We start from the raw sequence: 22523 nt of genomic DNA on the forward strand, positions 1-22523 counted from the left end.
GTTTAGATTTCTTGTTATTATTTTTTGTATATGAGTGTTTTGCCATCATGTACATCTGCGTATCACATGCATGCCATGTGCCCGAGGAGTTGGTGAGCCTCCATGTGGTGCTGGCAATTGAACTCTGGTACTTTGCAATAACAAGTGCTCTTAGTCCTGAGCCAAATATACAGCCCCATGTATTTTAATTTTAATTACATTTATTGTGTGTGTGTTGTGTGTGTGCATGCTATAGCATGCATGTGGAGGTCAGCTTTCAGGAGTTAGTTCTCACCTTCCAGCATGTGGGTCGAAGGCTTAAACTCAGGTTGTTGAGCTTGGTGGCAAATGCTTTCACCATCAAGCCACCTCATTGGCTTTAAAGATATAAGAATACATAGTTTTCAAAGTTCTTACCTCTACCTTAGAGTGTTAACCACAGAGTAATGATGAAACACTGCCTTTGTGTCATTTTTTTTAAAGGTCTTTGAACTTATAAATTTTGAGTAGTTGAGGTGTAATTTATATAGAGAAAACAGGCAGATTTTTTTTGTTTGTTTTCTTTAAGACAGGGTTTTTCTGTGTAGCTCTGGCTGTCCTGGAACTCAGGCTGTAGGCCAGGCTAGCTTCAAACTCACAGAGATGGCCTCTGCTGGGATTTGCCACCACCTGGCAAAACATGCAGATTCTAACTGTGCAGTTTTGAAAAGGGTAATCACTATTCTAATCCCTCTTATATAGGACATTTTGGTCACCTTTGAAAAGCTCTTTTATACTCTCTCATCATCAGCCAGATGTAATCTCTATTATAATATTTTTTTACCGTCGGGAGATTACACCTGTCTTCCCTAAAGTTCCATAAACCAGAATTATATATTTTCTTTTATGTCCAAGCTTCATTTCTTCAATATGATTTTTAGTTCAATATGTGATGTATGTATTAGGTAAATATTCTTTTTTTTAATCGCTAAGTATGTTCCACTGTGTATTTACTACACAGAGTCTATCCAGTCTCAGGATGGCTGACCATGTGTTCCAGTACTGGCTACTTTAACATTTTGCCTGGTCAGTTTGTAGCTGTTTCATAAACATCAGCTTGCCATCTGCCTCCCCTTCCTGTCTGGTGGGGCTTGTAAACTAGGCATTTGCCTTCCAGTAAAGGGGAAGACACAACAAGGACCACCATAGAGAGAAGAGAACAAAACTGAAGTTGCAGATGGCCACATCAGCAATTCAGCTTTTAAACACCTGATAGCAGTCCTGCAAATCAGTGAGAAACTCCCTTTCTCAACCAATAGAGAAGCCAGTGCATGGCATTGTCACAATGCTGGAGTTATTTCCTAGCCAGCCCTGCAGCAAGTGTCCCTGGGTGCCTGATCTTGGCTTTCTTCTGCTTCAGTTTTCTGAGTTGAGGAGCACCAGTGCTTGAAACCCTTGCAGGGAAGCCCTTGTCTACTTTTTCAGCAGAAGTGAAATTTAAAAACAAAACAAAAACTCACTCTTGACTCCTGGAAATGAAAAGCACAGACTTTGCATTGAATTGTGCTTGCTTGGGTACTGTGTATCTCAGATTAGAGATTCTGAGTTGTGGGTTTGAGAAGGCTAGGCTGTGTCTCTGACAGACTAGAGTGTACCACCTGTGCCTCTGGCTCGTTTCTTATAGGGCTTAGACAGCTCCTAACTCCATATGTGCATACACATGTACAGATACATGTTTGCATAATTATAAATAAAATAAATCTTTGTTTTCCTCTGTTCCACCACCAGCCAGAAAGCCTCATGTCCCACCTTTTCCTAAGTCCTGACATTAGTGCAGGTGAACTGAGTGCAGCTAGAGTAAAGGAGTTTGAAGGACAAGGTGCAATTAAGTTATCTTGTTGAAAGCACTGTTACAGGAGGGTAATTGTGGCTGCCCTGGAGGTAGGACCAAACAGAAAGCCCTTTTTTACCTACTGTCAGGAGGACTTTCTGGTTCTGGAACCTCTGAGAGGTTGATAGCAGACACAGGTGGAGCAGCAGTCCCTTGCCTAACAGACTCAATCTTCCAGTCTCAAATGACTTATACTTTTGGGGACTATACAATTTCCTGGAAGTTGCTAGTCTTAGAAAGCACTGCAGTTATTTTTTCCTATGTTACCACATCTCTTTCAGTTTAAATTTTCATGTGAGAAAAAGAATCAGATTGTGTACAGCTCAAGTAACATATCTATAACATCAAATGATTGTTTTCTCACAGACCTCAGCCAAAAATTTCTAAGGAAGAACTTTTTAAAGAGCCTTCCTTTGGGCTGAAGAGAACTCAGAGGATAAGAGCACTTGTGTGCTCTTGCAGAAGACCTGTGATTGGTTGCTGTCACTCACATCAGGCAGCTCACAACAACCTATAACTCTGGTTGCAGGGGATCCAATGTACATATGTCTATACACACAGAGACACACATATTTTTGCACAAATAAAGTAAATCTTTTTAAAAATCTAAGAGATTACTCTTCATACTAATCAGGGAAATAAGAGTATACTATTTTAGCTCTAGAAATTATCTTCTATTAATTTTATTCTTGGACAATTAAAAGAAAAAAGAGAAGGTTCAATATTAAATTTCTAGTGGTCCAAGCTGCTATGTGAGTTTGAACTTCACTTGTACAGTTATAAAGGACTTTGAATAGTCATAGCAATCTTGAAAGATGAAGTCGGAAGACTTGCATGTCTCAATTTCAAAATTCATGAAACTGTAATAATAAAACATTGTGGTATAGGCATAAGAATAAACATATAAATAAGTAAAATAAAACTGAGGATCCAGAAATAACCCATCTGTATGTTGCCAATTATTTTTGAAAAAACCATTCAGCAGTGAAGGATAATTTCTTCAGTAAATGGTATAGAGACAATTCAGTATCTTCATGTAAAATAGTGACATTGCACCTAAACTTCACACTATATACTGAAAGTAAAATGAAGACCCAGTTATGAGAGCAAAAACGGTTATATTCAAATAAACATAAAGTCAAATTTCTTAAAATTAAAAGAATTATTTTATGTATATGAGTGTTTTGCCTACATATATACATGTATAACGTGCACATGTCTGGTGCCCATGGTGGCCAAAGAGGGCATCAGATCCCCTGCAACTGGAGTTAAGGATGGTTGTGAGCTATCATGTGGGAGCTGGGAACCAAACACAGGTCCTTTGTAAGAGCAACAAATGCTCTTAAGTGCTGAGCCAGATCTCCAACCACAAAGGCAAACCTTTAAAAATATTAAATTACTTGTATGTGTATATGAGGGCAAGCACCTGTGTGCCATGGCACAAGAGTAGAGGTCAGAGGACAGGTAGGATTCTGTTCTCTCTCCACAGGAGGCTCTAGGGTTTGAACCCAAGTTGTCAGGTTTTGTTGGCAAGTGCTGTTGCCTCTTGATCCATCTTAGTTAAGTCATGGGTAAATCTTGTTGATCTTGGATCCAAGCACTGAATAGATAATTTGGCAAGGAGGAGTACATTAAAATTTAAAACTTTTGTGTACCAAAGGATACTATCAAGAAAATAACTTACAGAACAGGAAAAGATTGAAAACCTCACAAGGACCTGTTATTTGTAACCTTAGAACTGAACAGCAATCAAAATATGGGTAAAGGACTTGAATATTTTGTTTTTTAAAAAGATTCATAAAGGTCTATACATGTGAAAAAAATAGCACCATTAGTCATTAAGGAAATACAGTGACATATTGCTCCATATCCACATGATTCTGTAACCTTGAGAGCAAAGCAAAGCAGAAATCCAGAAAGTTATAAGTAGTGGTGAGGATGTGAAGAGTCCCCACCATGTACTTTGCTGGTGGGAAAACAGTGTTGTTTCTGTTGAAAACAGTTCCGTAGCTCCCTCAAAAATTGAATGCAGAATTATCATGGGACCCAGCACTTTCACCCTTAGGTATTTACCCTTTAGTAATTGGAAACATGTTTTCAAATATTTAATGTTTGTAATAGTTTTAGTAACAGCAGTACTATTATCAGTGGTCAAAAGATGGAAACAATCTGGTATTCATCAATATATGAATCAATGAAAAACTGGATACTTACAAAATAGGTGGGGTTTTTTTTGCCATAAAAAGAAATGAAGTATTGACACTTAATACAATTTAGATGAAACATGGTGTTAAGTGAAAGAAGCAAGACACGGAGGTTCAGGCATCATGATTGCATTTATATGAATTATTCTGGTTATAAAGTGAGTTCTAGAACACAAAAAAGAAATAGCTCCAAAGAAACATAAAACAAATTAGTGATTTCTAGGAGATAGAGATGGGTACTAGAAATTACTGCTTATGAGTACCAGGTTTTATTTTGAATAACTGAAAATATTTTGTGACTGGATTGAGGTAATTGTTGCTCAATATTATGAATAGTTTAAATGCTATTGAATTTTCCATTCAAAAATGGTTAGTACTGCATTATGAAAATTTTGCTTCAATTAAAAATTACATCATCATACACTTTCTGTGATCTCACAAATAACTATGGCTTTGCTGTCATAGTTACCTTGTAGCAGTTGGAATCCATGTGATTTTGTAGTATTGCTCCCTTGGGACATTCCTCTCTAGCTGTGGGTGGTTAATCTCAAAGACAGATGATCCCAAGTGGGTTTCTTCCCATAACAATAATTAAGATATTTAGTTTTGATTTACTGTTTTTATTTGCTTAACTTTGGAAAACTTCTATCTTATTTGGGGACTGAGTGATTTAAAATGTAGTCTGGTCTGGCATTGATCAGCTTCTTTATTTAGCTTGGAAAGGCATGTTTAAAACAACTTTGTATTGTTTGGGAATTCAGCAAACTTTGATTATATGAAAATGTATAGAAAGAAATGCAGTTGCAGTGATGTTTTTGTGGCTCTTTCTGTGCTGCACTGGTAGAAATGTTTGTTTTACTCTACAACCACTGAGAATGCGTTTTGTTACCAGTAAAATTGGTGTTGGGAATAAGAAATTTTATTTGTAGTTCGATCAAGCGGCTTGTGCAAAACTTAAGCACCTTTGATTTCTTTATCTTCCACCTGCTTTGTAGTTTTGAAAGATGGATTTTAAGTTTCATTCTGTCAGTGGAGCTGAGGGTGGGAAGAGCTTCTCACACAGACATCGGTGTGTGTCAGTCATGAATGAGGCCCATGGCTTCTAGCCGGTAGTCACTGTAGTATTTTATGGGTCCTTGCCTTTTCAGATGTGTTTATGTTGTCTTGTGTAATCCTACCTGATACTTTTAATGACCCAAATATACCACCCAGGCTAAGAATCTAGAGCTATGGAACAAACAATATTCAAATGGTCTGTAGTGAATCGAGCTGGCAGCTTCTTAAATTATTAACATCTTAATTATTTGGTAACTCTAAAGTTAGAGGATTTGGTAAATATAACAAAATAGCTAAAATAGAGTCAGAGAATTGAATGAATGTAATAGCTTATGATAATTATTGCTTCTGATTTTCACATCGGATTTTTTTTAAAACATACTTATTTTTATTTTATATGTGCAGCTGTCTTATCTGCCAGTGTGTATGTCTGTGCTCTACATGTGTACCTGGTACTCACAGGAAAAGATAACTTGGAACTGGAGCTACAGATATCTGTAAGCTGCCATGTGGGTACTGGGAACTGAACCCAGGGCCTCTGCAAGAGTAGTCAGTACTCTTAACCACTGAGCCAAATCTCTGTTTTTGTATTTTTTTTCTGCTGTTCATATTTTTTTAAAGATTTATTTATTTATTATTTATACAGTGTTCTGCCTGCACACCAGAAGTGGGACCATATCTCACTGTAGATGGTTATAGGCCACCATGTAGTTGCTGGGAATTGAACTCAGGACCTTTGGAAGAACAGTCAATGTTCTTAACCTCTGAGCCATCTCTCCAGCCCTATAAAATATGTTTTCAAATAAGAAAAAAATTGGAGAATTATAAATTGGGTTTTTAATAACTTATAAATTAGAAAAAATATGTGACAATTATTTTAAAAAGACATGCCAGCAGAGCAGGGACACAAAACTTTAACTTACTGGAAAATTAAAATCAAATTTTCTCAGAAAGGCCTGCCTGTATAAACAACAACAACAACAAAACAGGATGGCAGATTCTACATGGCTGGAATAATTTATTGAACCTCTCTGTCCCTCAGTTTCATCCTCCGGGTAATGAGAACATTAGAATTTACATACTAAGGTCATGGTAAGGAGTATATGTGCTAATGTAGCTGAAGCTCCTAGAGGAGGGCTTGATGCAGTGGAAAAGGCATAAGTGCATGCTAAGGAATGCTGGTAATAACTTGTTACTTTGGTTCGTGATTTGTTTCTGAATGTCAGATCTATTTATATTCATAGACCCTCACAGTTCTGACCCCCTGTAATATAGCAAGGTGTGACTGTCTGAAATTTCAAGCCCTTCTACTATAATCTACTCACTTTGGGCCCATTTTGCTGCTAATTGGCATTTTAACCAAGGTGAATGCTTTGGTAAAGGAATATAGAACCCAAGAGTACTGTGTTTTTAAGTCTTTTCTAAGTGATTTTAAGACCTCATAAAACATCATTGGTGGTTTTTGTTTAAAAAACTTTGTTTTACTCATTTACTGAAAGTTACCATGTACCTAACATTGCTCCTGGGCAAAATGGGATGATGTATGCAAGAATCAGAGAAAAGGAAAAAGACAAAATAGTTTCTTGGCCTAGAACTGAAGAATATGAATATGAACTTTGTGTGTGTGTGTGTGTGTGTGTACCTGTGTCTTTGTCTCTGTGTGTTTTTGTATCTCTGGAGTCCATACCAGGAAAACTCCAGGGCTCTGAAGGAAGAACACAAAAAATTAGCACATTCTTAGGGTGTGCATCCTGGCAATTGTAGGCCACATGCTCAATAGCTAATTATTGCTGCCAAGCCACATGAAGCTTAGCTAGACAGAGAGATGAAGAGATTTAATTGAATCATCTTGATCTGATGGCTGAGCGTCCTGACCCGTGTTCATATGCTAGGCCTTAAGTGGTCAGAGCTCACATGAGTGCTTGAGCAGCACTGTAGTAGCTGTAAATCTCTGTATGCATTTTGATGACCTCACTTTGCTGTGTGCATTTGGTATGTGTGAGAATTTTGTAGGAAAGTTAATGAGACTAAATAAGTGGGGTTCTTAGAATGTGCTTTCTTTTCTAGTGAAGTGATGATGTGATGTTTCTTTTACAGGACTGAATTGCAACTGCAGAGGCAACAAGTGACTCTTTAAAGGTGCCACAGGGCTGCAGAAACTGAATGGGGACTGGAGAGGATGATGTGAGAAAAATGTTTTTTTCCCAAGGAAAAGAAGTATGTTGATATTTTTAAAAAATTCTTGTATCCATTACAAGTCTGTAATGCCTGAGATGCAATAGCCATATTTAGTTATTACTCTTAAACATTCTTTTTTTATTTCTTTCACGGTGGGGTGATGGTAGTGGTGGTGGTGGTATTGAGATAAGGCTCATATAGCTTTGGTCTCCATCTCCAAATGCCATAATACACAGCTAGTTGGTTTTAATACATACATTACAATGCACGGAAAGTATCTCTCTTTAAAATTTTGTTTCTTTTTGTGTATTATTTTCCAAGGTTATATGTATCTTTCCTTTGTAATTACATTTGCCAGTAGCATGACTTTTAGTTTGTTCACAGATATTCCTAAATGAAGTATTAAACTTTTGCTTGGCAGTAATTCACACTTTTAATCCCAGCACTTGGGGGGCAGAAGGAGGCAGATCTCTGAGTTTGAGGTTAGCCTTGTCTACAGAGTGAGGTCCAGGACAGCCAGGGCTACACAGAGAAACCCTGTTTTGAAAAAAGCAAACAAAAATAATAACAACAATAATAACAGTAATAACAATAATAATAACTTCCTTGGGGTTTTTATGAGTCAGAGTTTTGCTATAAAGCTGATGCTGTCCTTGAATGTATAATTCTCCTGCCTTAGCCTCCTAAGAAGTATTAAGATTACAGATGTGCTATGCTAGGCAGTGGTGGTGCACACCTTTAATCCCAGCACTCAGGAGGCAGAGGCAGGCCGATCTCTGAATTTGAGGCCAGCCTGGTCTATAAAGCCAGCTCCTGGACAGCTAAGGCTACAGTTTAAAAACCTGTCTCGAAAAGCCAAAAAACAAACAAACAAACAAAGGATTACAGGTGTGCTACCATATCTGGCTTTGAAAACAAAACCTCAGAAATAAAAGGGAAAATATTTTTTAAAATAGGAAAGGGTATAGTAGCACAAGTTCCTTAGCCAGTTTTTCTCTTAGACCTGGGCATGATGATACACACCATAATGACCAGCACTCTGAGAGGCAGGAGGATTGTCTCCAGTATGAAATTTGCCTTGCCTACATAAGCAATATTCTGTCTCAAAAACAAACCAAAACAAAACAGAGCAATTTCTTTCTGTTGAAGTTCCTTAAAATTCTTTTGTTTGCTTCTTAGCTGTATAATTCTTTATTTGTGCTGAAAGAGATGCTTGTTTTGTTTCTCATTCTTTTCTTTTCTTTTTTCTTTCTTTCTTTCTTTCTTTCTTTCTTTCTTTCTTTCTTTCCTCTCTCTCTCTCTCTCTCTCTCTCTCTCTCTCTCTCTCTCTCTCTTTCTCATGTTTACCAGGTTGGTTTTGAACTCAGACATCTGCCTGCCTCTGCATCCTGAGTTCTGGAGTTAAAGTGGGTTCTGTTTCTTTTGTAAGATTTATTTTTATTTGAAGGGGGGAGAAGAGAAAGAAGGGGGCGAAAATGAGTATGCATATGTGTGGGTACTCATGGAGGCCAGAAGAGGGTGTTGGATCTGGCTCCCCCTGGAGCTAGAGTTGTGAGCTTCCCATCATGGATGCTAGTAACCAAACGTGGCAGGAACAGTAAACGCCACTCTTAATTTTTGAGCAATCTCTCCAGTCTCTATTTTGTAAATAGTTGATGATTTAATTTCTTGTGTAGTGCCTTTAGAACATTTCCTAGGCTCACTATATTTTAGAGCTTTTTCTCTTACAAGAAGAATATTGTTGGGCTTCACCTTATTTTTAACCTTTGTTGGAGATCTTGTGTCTGATTTAGAAATTTATGCTTTATGTTTTTAGGGTAGCTATTGCATTTTCTATTTTCTGAATCTGTTTCTTTATTTTAATATTAGGTTAAATATTAGTTTCTTTTTATAGAATATTATTTGCTTCCTTTGGCCTTGAAATAAAATTTGGGGGGTGTTGAGAATGGGTTTCTCTGTGCAGTAGCCCTGGCTGTCCTGGAATCACTTTGCAGACCATACTGGCCTTGAACTCACAGAAATCCACCTGCCTTTGCCTATTTAGTGCTAGGATTAAAGATGTATGTGCCACCATACCCAATCTTGAAATGAATTTTAAAGGTGAACAATCTTGAGTTCTGCTAGTGCTAAAAAGAATGTTTATTTATGTATATTCATCAGAGCAGGAATGTGTCATTCCATCCAATTCAGAAACTCAGTTTCTCTTTCCTGGCATCTTTTCCTAATCCTTATCTCTATTTCTTCCTATCTGGCAACCATTTTTCCTTTTCCTTTATATTCTATATATGTTCTCTAAAGTGTATCAGTTCTTTTGAGCTTTAGTTGGCACCTCTATTTTTTTAACTATTATCTATCTATCTATCTATCTATCTATCTATCTATCTATCTATCTACTTATTTAATGTAAGAGTCCTCTATCTGCATGTACATGTGGATGCCAGAAAAGGGTACCAGATCACATTATAGATGGTTGTGAGTCACCATATGATTGCTGGGAATTGAACTCAGGACCTCTGGAAGAACAGTCAAAGCTCTTAACCACTGAGCCATCTCTCCAGCCCCTCTTCAATTTTTTTTTTAATTTATGATGCACTCAGTTAATAACCAATGAGACCTTGTCTAGAACTGATAGACAGTTAGTGAAGACAATGACTAAGGTCAGGATATACAAAGATAAGCGTAGCTCCGCCCCTGCCTTCAGTATCACCAGTCTGGTTGAGGTGATGGCATGTGATACAAACCAAACAGCAGTTGCAGAAGTTGTGATGTATTATATGTATTAGAGACAGGGAGCAGGAAGGGAGTGGTGTTTTGTTTGTGGGCAAACTGTGAGCTGAGAGTTGCTTTGGTGATGGAGTGATATTGGTGGTTGTTGGGAGGTAGTAGTGGTGTTGTGAGACAGAGAAAACGTGAGGACACACCTGTGTCTCACCTGTTCTTGGAAGAATGGCTACAGATGAAATTGAACAAAGGGGAGTACCTGAGTGCCTGGCCAGCAAGTTCAAGCCTATATCCTATGGGCTACAACAAAGAAGTCTTTTTTTTTTTTTTTTTGTGACAGGGTTTCTCAGTGTGACTCTCCTGGACTTGCTTTGTAGAACAGATTAGAACTCAGGTAGAACGATCTACCTGTGTCTTCCTCCCTGAGTATTGGGATTAATGGTGTGCACCACCATACCAGGCTACCACAGAAAGTTTGTTTTGTTTTATTTTTCGAGGCATGTTTCTCTGTGTAGCCTTGGCCATCCTGGACTTGGTTTGAAGACCAGGCTAGCCTTGAACTCACAGAGATCGGCCTGCTTCTGCCTCCCTGAGTTCTGGGATTACAAGCATGTGCCACTGCACCAGACTCCACAGAAGTCTTATAGGAGGGAAATTGTGCATGAGTTCATTCTTAGAAAGGTGACTCTGTGACATGAATTCAGGAAGGAAAGTCAGCTAAGCAACTGTGGTTTTCTCCAGAGGAGGGGTGAGGACTATTGGTGTAAGGAACCCATACTAGGGATGAAGAATATTGATCGTTTTAGGCAGAATCTATAAACACTAATATCTGTATAACATGGGAATTAAAGGATACCACCAAAAGCCTTTTGTTTATTAGTCTGGTAGAAGGCAATGATAGAGTTGACCAACTAGGATTGAGGGTATGAGGGGAGGACTGAAATTAATTTGGAGATAGGCAAAAGAGAATCTTAATTTAGAACTTGATGATGTTTAGAAGCTAATGATGATGTCTAGAAACATCTAGAAGCTAAAATGGGCCAGCCAGGGCTGGAGTTTAGGTGTGGTACTCACTTGCTTTGAGGAGAATTCGACATCCTAACAATAGGTATAAGCACTTCCAAGTAGAACATGTAGGCGGAAAATAAAACAGGCTCTTGACAAAAGCCAAACTCTATGTGCAGGAAATCCAAACATAATAAGCACGTTAATGTCTAGCATGCAGTGGCTGAGGCTCTTCAGATGGCTTTCTTGAGCTCCTCAACAGCTCTGTGCATGGAAATTATTACTCTGCTTTGTGAGCCAGGAAACTAAGGCTCCAAGGCAAGCTAGGCAAGCTAGCTTGCCAAGTCTGTGCTTTTCTGATAGAAGTAAAGAAGTAGTGTGGATGAGATGATTGCCTACAAAGAGCAGTGGTTAGCAGGGGTACATACTCAGATATGAGTAGGATAAGGACACACTTAGCCTCTGTGTTCTCAGAAAACTAAAAGCTATGTCTGCATTCTCAGTTCCCATAGAGTACCCAAACCAGCCTGTCCTGGATTCAGTGAACCCCTGGGAGCAGCTTGGTAGCAGAGAAATGACAAGGGTACCTGGTCTGGGGGCTGAAGCTTCATGGTTGATTGTTCACATATGACAGCTTGAGGTATTGTGATTTGCTCAAGTTTTTAAACCCTTTAAGGTCTGTATCTCTTAGACTGTCTTGTCTTTAGACTTTAGCTATTATAAAAATAAGGGACTTTATGCCATATGCTTGTTTAACTTGTTTACTTGGAAGTCTTTTGTTTTATTTTCTTTCTACATTATGTTTTCAGATGTTTCACCACTCTGTGGTGAATCTTTTGATTGCTAATTATGTATGAAACCCTGGGGGATCATTCTGGTTTCTTCTCCGTTCTTTCTACTCTGGAAGTCATTTCCTTCTGCCATTTCAGTGTTGTTCAATTCAGTTTTCTCTAGAACTCTAATTCATAGGTTATGACCCTCCTCTAGAAAACAGTTCTCTAACAGGAGGCAGTGGTGCTAAGAGCCATCCAAGCTCTAGAGCCAGCTGTGGGTTGAAATCTTGGCTATGACCAAAGGCAAGTTATTACTTCCTAAGCATCTCAGTGTGCTCATATGTTCATCTCTTAACTTGGACTATAGAGGGTTTTTTTGTTTGTTTGTTTTTGTTTTTTGAGACAGGGTTTCTCTGTGTAGCCTTGCTCTCCTGGACTCACTTTGTTCACCAGGCTGGCCTCAAACTCACAGCAATCTGCCTGCCTCTGCCTCCTTGAGTGCTGGAATCAAAGGCGTGTGACACCATACCGGGCTCAGAGGTTGTTGATAAGGGTTAAAAGAGGTACTGCATGCAAAGTGTTTAGAATGAATGATATCTAGTATGTCATGTGCTATACCACTGTTAACTTAGCATCCTAAGGGGGAAATAGTAGGAGAGATATCTTCCTGATTGTCATTTGGCCCATACAAATAAATAATAAATCTTAGACCTTTGAATCCTTACTTGATGAATGAAAAACAGGCAACCAGGTAGTGTTCTCTTACAGCACCAGAAGTTCAGCAGGGCAGAGTTTAGCTTTGGCCAAATGTAGCATCTGGAGGTTGCAGATGCCCACTGTGTGACCTCACTTTCCCTATCTCAGTGTTCAACTGATGTTCCTTTAAAATAAGCCATAAAATATTTCTATCTTCCAGGGTAGCTCTTCCAAATTAAAAAAAAAAAAAAAGTTCTTCTCTCTTTTATATGCAAACAATACTTTGGGGATGGAATGGTTAATCTTCATTGTCAACTTGACTGGACTTGGAGCACCTAAGAAAGACACCTCTGCGGTGTGTGGGGGTGTGAGGGTGTGGGTGAGTGAGGTTATTTCCAGATTAACTGAAGAAGGAAGACCCACCTTGAATGGGGGTAGCACTATCCTTGGCATGAGGCTCTACAATGAATAAAAGAGTATGGGGAAAGAGGAAGCAAGCTGAGCAACAGCATGTATCCCTCTCCACTTCATGACTGTGAACATAAAGCCACTTCTTGCTCCTGCTTCCATGTTGTCCTGCCATGATGAATTATATCATCTTAAACTCCAAGCCAAAATAAATTAACTAAAGTTCCTTGTGTCAGCTATTTTCTCTCAATGACAAGAAAAGTAATTGATAATATTTTAACTGCCCACACAATTTGTATGTTGATATTATTTTTGTCTTTTTACTTTATTAGCCAGATTTTTTAAATATTCAAGATGGTTGTTGTCTTAGTTTTAATTGCTATGATAAAACAGAATGACCAAGGCAGCTCATAAAAGAAAGTGTTTTATTTGGGCTTATGGTTCAGAGGATTAGAGTCCATGATCATAGAGCAAAGACATGGAACAGCGTGTCTTTGGAACAGTAGGAACAGCGGAGCACTCACATTTCAAACCCACAAGCATAAGGCAGAGAGCACATGGCAATGTCTTCTGAAACTTTATAGTCCACATTCAGTGATAACCTTCACCAAGGCCACACCTCCTAACCCTTCCCAAAAGTTCTAACAACTGGGGACCAAGTAGTCAAATATGTGAGTCTGTGCAGGCCATTCTCACTCAAACCACTACAATCACAGTGGTCTACACCCCCTTTTGAGTTTGTCTTAGAAATGAATTATGTCCCCTCTCTTGCATATGTGCTGCTGCTCCTTTTGTTGCCTTCTGTTGGTCTTAGTATTTTCATTAGGAATGAATTTTAGCAAATGATCTGCTTGTATCCATTGAAAGACTCATCTAATGAGAAAGTTTTTCTCATTAAACTTTTTTTGTTTTGTAGCACGTTTATCTTGAGCTATCAGTCCCTTTGGGCTAAACCCTATCCATTTGGTTGTTCTTTTATTATTTAATTTTTGCCAATGAGAATATCTTAAGCCTATATTGATTCAGAGATATCTTTGACAAAGTTTTTTTTTTTTACTTTGTTTTTTAAGGTAAGTAACATGCCTTTGTAAAAAGTTGAATAATAGAATAGACTAATCAAACAACAAAATTAATCTGATAATTCTTCGTTAATGTTGGGTTTATTATGAAACTCTCTAGACTTTTCTATATATTTTATATAATTTCCTCTCCTTTCTCATTCATTTTTCTTGTTTATTCTCTCTCTTTTTCCCATGTCTGTCCCTGCCCCTACCTTTACCTTACCAAAAATGCAATCACACAGTCTTGAAATGCTAATTTTCATTTAATAGTATATTGTGGACGTCTTTCTGTGCCCATGTATGTGTGTGTCTGTTTCTCTTTGTACAGTATTCCGTAGTGTGACGTGATCATAATTTATGTAGTTGGTCCTGTTGGCAGATGTTTAGCCTATTACTGATGGTTTCTTTTGTTTTGGTAACACCATATAAAACATTTTCTTACATATTTATATGTACAAGTATTATATAGTATAGATTACTAAATATGGAACTGTGGATTAAAGGTAATAAATACAAGAGTTCTTAAAACTGGGCACCCTATAATTGTATGCAAAATATATGTACATTTTCCTAGATCAGATTCACAAGAAGTCACTACCCCTACCCCACCCTACATGGCCAAAAAAGGAAAGGACTACGAGCTAACAAAGTTAAATAATTTAAATAAGTCCATGGTGGAACTTGGATTAAAGCCCATGGTCCCTCACTCCACTGTGACTAAAAGAAAAAAAGTTAAAATGGAATATCTACCAATCTATCATGCCAGTCTCTGAAGGAGAATTATGAAAATCCCACAATATTTTCTTTTTCTTGCAGAAAAGAACCAACTCTCACAACTTCTCCATAAATACTTTGGCATGAAGTTTCCCCTCTCCCAAGTAAATAAATATTAAAAAATATATCTCGTATGTAAGCATGGTGGCATATGCCTTAGATCCCTGTGAGTTCCAGAACAGCCAAGGCAACATAGAGAGACCCTGTTACTACTCAGTTGATGTTGAAGATACTTTGGTAAGGCTTTGTGGGTTTACTCAGTGCATATGATAATCCAAAATGTGTTTACCAAGACCTACTGAACTCTTAAGAGGCAGTGTGGCCAGCTGGCAGCATCCAGAGTGAGCCAACTTTTCTCTCTTGCTGGGTAGACATTTCTTTCTTCTTGAATTTAATCTCCTGGGTCAGATTCCAAACTGTAACCTCAAAGCAGTGAACCAACCAGTGTAGTACTACCTAACCTGATTCCATAGCACTAGTGGCCTTTCCCCTGGCCCTTCTGTGAGAAGCTTTGGGCCTTTTTATTTAGCAGAGATATGTCCTCAGACCTTGAAAAAAATGGTTATTATAGACTGCTAATTTTTCTTTTTTAATTTTTTTTATAATTTATTCATTATATATCCTGATTGAAGTCCCCTCCCTCAACTCTTCCCAGTCCCACTTTCCCTCCCTCTTCCCCCCAATCTACTTCCCCTAGTCTACTGAAAGGGGGAGCTCTCCTCCTCTGCCATCTGCCTGTAACTTATCAAGTCTCATAAAGACTGCCTGGATCCCTTTTCTCTGTGTCCTGGTAAGGCCATATCACCAAGGGCAAGTGATCAAAGAACAGGCAACCAAGTTCATGACGGAGGTAGCCCTTTCCTCTTTACTGGGGAAACTCACTTGGAGACTAAGCTGCCAGTTGGCTATATCTGATCATGGAATACTACTCAGCTATTAAAAACAAGAAAATTATGAAATTTTCAGGCAAATGGATGGAACTAGAAAAGATCATCCTGAGGGAGGTAATCCAGAAACAGAAAGACATGCATGGCATAAACTTACTTATAAGTGGATATTAGCCATATAATATAGTGTAGCCATACTAAAATCTACAGACCTAAAGAAGCTAACCACTAAGGAGGATCCTAGGGAGGATGTTTAAATCTCATTCAGAATGACAAACAGGATAGATACCAGAAGTAGTAGAAGAGAGGAAATAGGATGGGAACCTACTATAGAGGGTCCTTTGAAAGGCCCCACCCAACAGCGATTGAAGCAGATGCTGAGACTCACAGCCAAACTTTGGGCAGAGTGCAGGGAGGCTTATGGAAGAAGGGGGTGGATAGAAGGGATAGGAGCCCCACAAGGAGACCAACAAAGCTAAAAATTCTGAGTCCAGATAGTCCTAGAAAGACTGATGCACCAACAAAGGTCCATACATGGAGGGTACCTAGACCCCTGCTCAGATTGTTAGTTTTTCTCTATCAAGGTTACAGTCAAAGCTAGGCATGAAGACTCACCCTTGTAATCCCAGCATTCCACACTTTAGAAGATGGAGGGAAAAAAATGAAGAATCCATTACTTTCTGTCCTATAGAGTAGGCTGGCCTCAAACTCACAGAGATCCACCTGCCTCTGCCTCCCAGGCGCTGGCATTAAAGGCATGTACCACCATGCCCAGTTACCTTCCATTTGTTTTTTCAGTATTATCTTTTCGAACATTTTACTATTAAAACTTTCAAACACGCTCTAAAGTTATGACAATATATTGGTGAGCTTTCATGCATGCATGAGGCCTGTCTGCTGCTGCCCTCAGGGGTAACTTGTCTCCTCGCACCAAAGACACCAAGAAGATACTAGACAGCATGGGCATATAGGCTGATTTTGACCGACTCAACAAAGGTCATCAGTGAGCTGAATGGAAAAAACATTAAGGATGTCATTGCTCAGGGTGTTGGCAAGCTCACTATTGTGCCTGCTGCTGTGGCTTTCTCTGCTACCCTAGCTCTGCAGCTCCTGCTGCTGGTTCTGCCCCTGCTGCAGAAGGGAAGGAGGACAAGAAAGAGGAGTCTGGGGAGTCAGATTATGGCATGGGATTTGGCTTGTTTGATTAAATTCCTGCTCCCCTGCAAGTAAAACCTTTTTCTGTAATGAAGAGGAGGAGGAAGAAGAAGAGGAGGTGGAGGAGAAGACAACTATACACCTACCACTGTGTCTTACCCATTAATATCTCTCCTCATGTACTTCCTACCCTCTGTTCTCTAACCATTTATCCATTGTGGTTTTGATGCATCCTTTCCCTAAGTATTTCTGTGAATGTCATAAAATGGAAGTCAGTGTTTGTTTTTTAAATACTATGCTTATTTACAGGGAGAGCTGTGTAGCCATGGCACATATATGGAGGTCTGAAGGAAACTTGTGAGAGGTCTTATTATACAGTGGAAAGCCCCTTGTACTTGTTTACTGAAATGTCTCTCTGCTGGCTGCTTTGGCATCAGTTGATTGTATTTTCTCATTCAGGTTGTGATTTTCATGATTCTAGTTATGACCAGTGATTTTTTTAAACTGTTTTGAAGAGTTTTTCTATAACATTGGGAGAATCTGGGTCCTATTTAGTTTGCTTTTGAATCACCCTATTTAGCAGTCTCAGTGGATTGCAAACTATTTTATTTGCTTAGTTTCTGTGGTGCTACTGAGGGAATCTAGTAGGCCTTATTGGTAGACTCATAAGTAAAAACTTTTCCCAAGCCATGCTGCCTGATGCCTTTACATAGGAGAAGAAGTCTATGTCCTATTGGGATGAAAGGTACTTCTTGGGGGCCCTAGAGAGGGTAAGGGTATTTCCCTAGACTTCTTTATTTTCAGTTGGACCTGAGGTATCCTGCTAGTTGGTGTTGGCAGCTAGCCTGGTATTGTCAGTAGACCTCGTACTCAGTCTTAGGCTGCCTTCTGTTGCTAGGTTGGGGGTTGGGAAACATTGAGCCTGCCACCTTTTTCTGTTGTGTGATGGAGGGGTACCATAACATGCCCAGCTGCATGTTGCTCCTAGGTTTTTAACCTTTTACCTTCCTTCCTGTCTGTCCAACTTCCTTCAATTGCCTCTTGAGTTACTCCCATTGTTCTTACAGAGAGATGGTAAGAAGTGAGCTCATGGGCTTATCCATGTTGTCCAGCTCATAATGACTCTGTGTTGTTTAGTAGTTCATCTTTTGAATAATATGATTGTTTTCAACTTTAAATGTGAATGAATATACCATAAATATGAATAATATGATTGATACAACTTTAAACTTCATAAAGTGGATGAGGGTCTTCTCATGGAGGCTTTCCAGAATCCTCAGGGTGTGAAAAGCTTTCTTATTCCACAGATCCATGGGAGGCTGTTTCTTATCTGTCTTCCCCTTGGCTGGCTGTTGATGTGTTTTTCATGTCTGCTTTAAAGGCAGCCCCTCCTGTTCTTCTGCTCACTGAATAATGCAGTACATTTTCATACCTCTAGCACAGTTAAGACAGATAAACTGGTAGTTTAACAGAGGCTTTTTGTAGCTTTCTGATCAATGCCATATTCTTGTTGACAGGGATTTTATTTTAAATTCAACCATGCAAATTGTGCCCATCAGTTAACTGTAAGATATTTAATTTTTATATGAACATTTAAATTTATACACTAAAAAAGATTTTTTATATAAATGAGTTTTTGACATTCTTTTCTTGCAAGTGGAGGATTTGAGGTCATTTCAGTTCTTCACAGTAAATGTGCCTTTGAAAAATCAGAAATTCCTAACATTGGAAGCCAGGGACCTTCGTTTTATGTAGTTTACAATAGGAGTTTTACACAAATGATTTCAGGTTAAAATTGCATACTATTTATTCCCACCCATTTCCTTTATTGGCTGTGACACACAGGAATTACGCCCATTGCTTAACTAACCTTTCTGACCTTTTGTTACTTGGCTATAAATTGACTTGGGTCTTTTGCAAAAACACTGGGGGGGGGGGGATCTTTTTGTTAGAACCAAGCCAAATCCTGCTTCAGCGCAGAACAGTTTGTTCTCTTGAAGGAATGAGCCAGTTCAGTGAGCAGAAAAACACAGCCGTAAACTGGCATCGGCAGGACCTGCAAAAATGATCACCCATGTTCATTACACAAAGCAAGGGACTCAAGAGAATGAACTGTGGGGGACAGAACTATGCTTTTGAGCTCCGCTGGTTTTAGGTAAATGTAATTTATTTTCGAGAGTTGTGACCACATGGAAAAAGTTTTCTTCCTGTGCTCTCGTGGGCACCCTTGTGTAAGAATTGCTTTGGAAAGAGGCCAAGTCAAACTGGCAAAATGTGAGTGTAAATAACTTAAAGTTATTGATTGATAGCTTGATTGAATTTTATAATTTTATTTTTGTTTTGTATATGAGCATGTGTGCCCCAATGAGTGTGAAGGTCAATGGACCACTTTCCAGAGTTAGTTTTTGCCTTCTACTATGTGGGTTTTAGTGGTCAAACTCAAGTCCTTGAGCTTGGCGGCAGGCACCCTTACCCACTGAGCCATCTCACTGGCCCTCAAATTTGTAAGTTTCAGAGTTCAGTGTACGCATAGCAATTTATAAGGGAACCGCTTTGGTCTTTAGAAACTAAAGAACCATTTAGGACTAACGTGAATAGATTGGGCAGGGAATCACTTTTTAGTAAGTGCATGATCTAAGAGGGTTCAGAAAGACATAATTTTCAGGTAACTGTATCTGAAAAGGAGGCTTATTCTGAAGAAGTCAGGTTTAGTCAACCCCAACACAAATAAATAGTTCTCTATTTGCTTCACTCATCCTTTGGTCATGACGACACGGATTCCAGGGTTAGGTCCTAGGAAATAGACAGCAAAGAAGCAAAAGCAAACCTGGCTCCTTGAAACTGGTTAACCATTCCCTGTTGAGAGCCAAAGTGAAATCCTTAGCCATTTCAGACTGGAGGCTCACACTTTCAGCATCAAGGGTGTACTTACACCAACTGTCTTCTTAACATCCAGTTTTCACTTTCTTTTGCATGTTTCTCACAGTGAATATTGTGAAGATAGAAAATGTGAATAAAGCATCTGAACTTACGCAGCCTATATTGCATGCCATCACTGGTAAAAATTCTGGATCTTTAGGGAAAATTTTAATGTGACAGAGCTGTAGCTATAGCATACTCCCCTGTTCAAAGTCTGAAGTCTATATAGCTCAGGAGAGGAAAGCCAGCTCTGCTTTCCTCTAGCAGCTGACGAGCATAGCAGGAGAGGCAGTTATGTAACTGAGTGTGCTTGTTAGGACTGCTGTAAATCCAGACAGCTGGGCTTCTGAGGTCCTTTGTCTACCTCAGTGTTAACTCTCACTTGCTTCCTTTGATAGCTGTTAGGCTTGGCACATAGGAGAACACTGGAAACAAGGAACTCCAACTGCAGCCCTGCACTAGTTCGCTGGAGCACACAGACTCAAGCAGTCCCAAGCAGTCCCAGCTCACAGGAAACAGAGGCTTGTGGTGTATTGGAGCTGAGAAGACACAGCAAGGAGAAATCCACTAACCAAGCACTTGCTTCTTCATACTTCTACTATGAAAATATGTTAATGCCTGTTTCATGTTTGGGTATTACATGATAGTGTCAACACTAGATGTGATGACTCATGTAATGTGCCTTTCCCGAATTGCCACTTGGTGAACATTTTACATTTTTCCTTTCTCCTCCATTTTCCTTTTCTCAACACCCACCCCAGTTCTGCCTTTTTCTTTTTGCTGAGAAATACAGTCCCATTCATGAACTCCACTACATATTCAGTACCTCAAATCTCTCATTTTCACCCTCCTACTCTTCTTTCTTTTTTGCTTTCCAGAAATATGTATTCCCACTATTTTTCTGCTGTTCCTGGACAACACAAGGCCAAGGATAGGAGGTAGGGAAGAGGAGCTGGCTTGAGAAGATAAAGGTGAATTGTTCTCATAAGCATATCCTAGATGAGTATTTCTCCTAATCCAAGTCTCCTCAAATCTCCCAGATGAGCATGAGAATCCCAGATTCTTGACAGTCCTGCAGCATGTCTTTTTGTACTTCCTTTTACTCAAAAGAGAAGAGAGGGTTTGACCTTGCCAAGATGCCCAGGTCTAGAGTGTGGTCTTGCCTTGTGTAGGTGTTGGGTGGGGTGTTTTCACCAAGGCCCCATCATGGGTTCTTACTGGTACTCTGTGTGCTTCCTATAGTCACAGTCTACATCAGAGACAACTGGTGAGAGAGTCCTTGCAGCAGCATCTTTTCCTTTCCTCTGGCTCAAGACCTCTCCTTGCTCTGCACCTGTCCAGACCATCCCTAGTCAGCCACTCCTTCTCTGTCACATTTTTACCCACAGAGAGAATCATGCCCTTAGGGGCATTTGGAAGATTCAAAACTTGACTGGTTGTCACTACCTGGGGATTATGGGAAGCTACTGATTTCTAGCAGATAAAGGTCAGGGATATGGTGACACACACTACAATGTACAGGTCAGCATCCCATTCCCAAATGTGGAGCTTCCTGTTGCAAGTTTTAGTGACAAGGCTGAGAGGCTCTGACGCAGGGCTTCTGAGGTGCGGTCCTGCCCACCTCTGAGGTACTAAGAGGTTTTGCTAACTTCAACAGCTACTCCTGTTCCTGGATGGCTTGCTTCATCTCTCTCAAGTCTTCAGGTCTTTCCCAGTCAGAGTGGCTCCTCCTCTAGGTTCCGACCTGCAGTGTCCACTCATTGCAGCTCTTTTTGCTGTTGCTTTGATAGCCCCTCACAATGACTTGTTCTTTTGAGAGCAGAGAAATAGCTTGATTGGAATGCAGATGATCATCAACCAGATCCAATATGCTGTTGTTATATAAGGTTTGTACATAAAAACCAAAAATATACCAAGGGCCTTAATGTTGGCATTACTACTGGTCATAGTGAGAAATGAGCAAAGGACTCATATCTCTTACCTTCCCTGACCTTTAGGTTCCACATAGGTAAGACAGAGACAATGTTGGCTTCCTGAGACTGAGACTATGAGAAGATGTCAGCAAATACCTATCACACTTAAATGTATTTTAGGACTAGAAAATGAAGCCAGGCTTCCAGATATGACCTGGATTGTAGGTAGTCAGCACATACAGAAAGTGGCCTTGTTTGTTCGTTGTCTTGATAGTAGTGACCTTGATTCCAGGTAACTCCCTAACATTCATCCTAATGAGAGCGATTTCCTTTGCTGTAGAAATACTATAAAGTGTTGGTGCTTTTCCTTACGCCATGGAAGCACATGACACACCACTCCCACGTGAATGGTTTTATGACATAATCTTATGCAGCCCAGGCTGGTCTTGAGGCTCAGGCAATTGTGCTGCCTCCTGAGTGATAGTGTTATAGGCCTAACTACACCAAGCTTCCCATTTTTATAAACATTTCTCTTTTTCTTGGAATGCTAGGACACTAGAAACATATCCTGAAGGTTAGGAGGTCTGCAATGACCTGAAGTAGATTGAAGTCAGTTGTTTTATAAAAATGCTGAGGCATGAGAGGGCCACTGCCCACAAATTTCTAATACATGGAGACCGGCATATATTAGAGACCAAGATAGTATTACCTTTTGTTCAGATAACTATTATGATAAATTACCTTTTCCCATAGCATTAGCATGTTAGTGAGGATTGATAATAATGCCAAAAACCATTTTCATATATACTCCTAGGGAGAGGGCTATAACTCATATAAACATTCAAATCAGAGAATTTCAAAGTTAATCTCACTGGGTGTGGCCATACCTACAAAACAGAGAGGAAGTCTGTGCATATTAGAGAA

The 22523-nt window shown here is 39.4% G+C and overlaps 1 protein-coding gene across 5 annotated transcripts in view; it reads left to right on the top strand.

The window, feature by feature from the left end:
- Zhx3 (zinc fingers and homeoboxes 3) overlaps positions 1–22523 on the top strand; it is a 96786-nt gene that overhangs the window by 34120 nt on the left and 40143 nt on the right. For 3 of the 5 annotated variants that reach the window (XM_055602232.1, XM_055602231.1, XM_055602233.1), the window contains exon 2: positions 7207–7326. The exons of 1 other annotated variant lie outside the window; for it this stretch is intronic. The gene's annotated coding sequence lies outside the window, so the exon portion shown is untranslated. The remainder of the gene's footprint in view (positions 1–7206; positions 7327–22523) is intronic. One more of the 5 variants, XM_055602234.1, reaches the window with a different exon arrangement.

The sequence above is a fragment of the Psammomys obesus genome, unplaced genomic scaffold (genome assembly GCF_907164565.1).
Source record: "Psammomys obesus unplaced genomic scaffold, mPsaObe1.curated_primary_1811, whole genome shotgun sequence".
Taxonomy (NCBI): domain Eukaryota; kingdom Metazoa; phylum Chordata; class Mammalia; order Rodentia; family Muridae; genus Psammomys; species Psammomys obesus.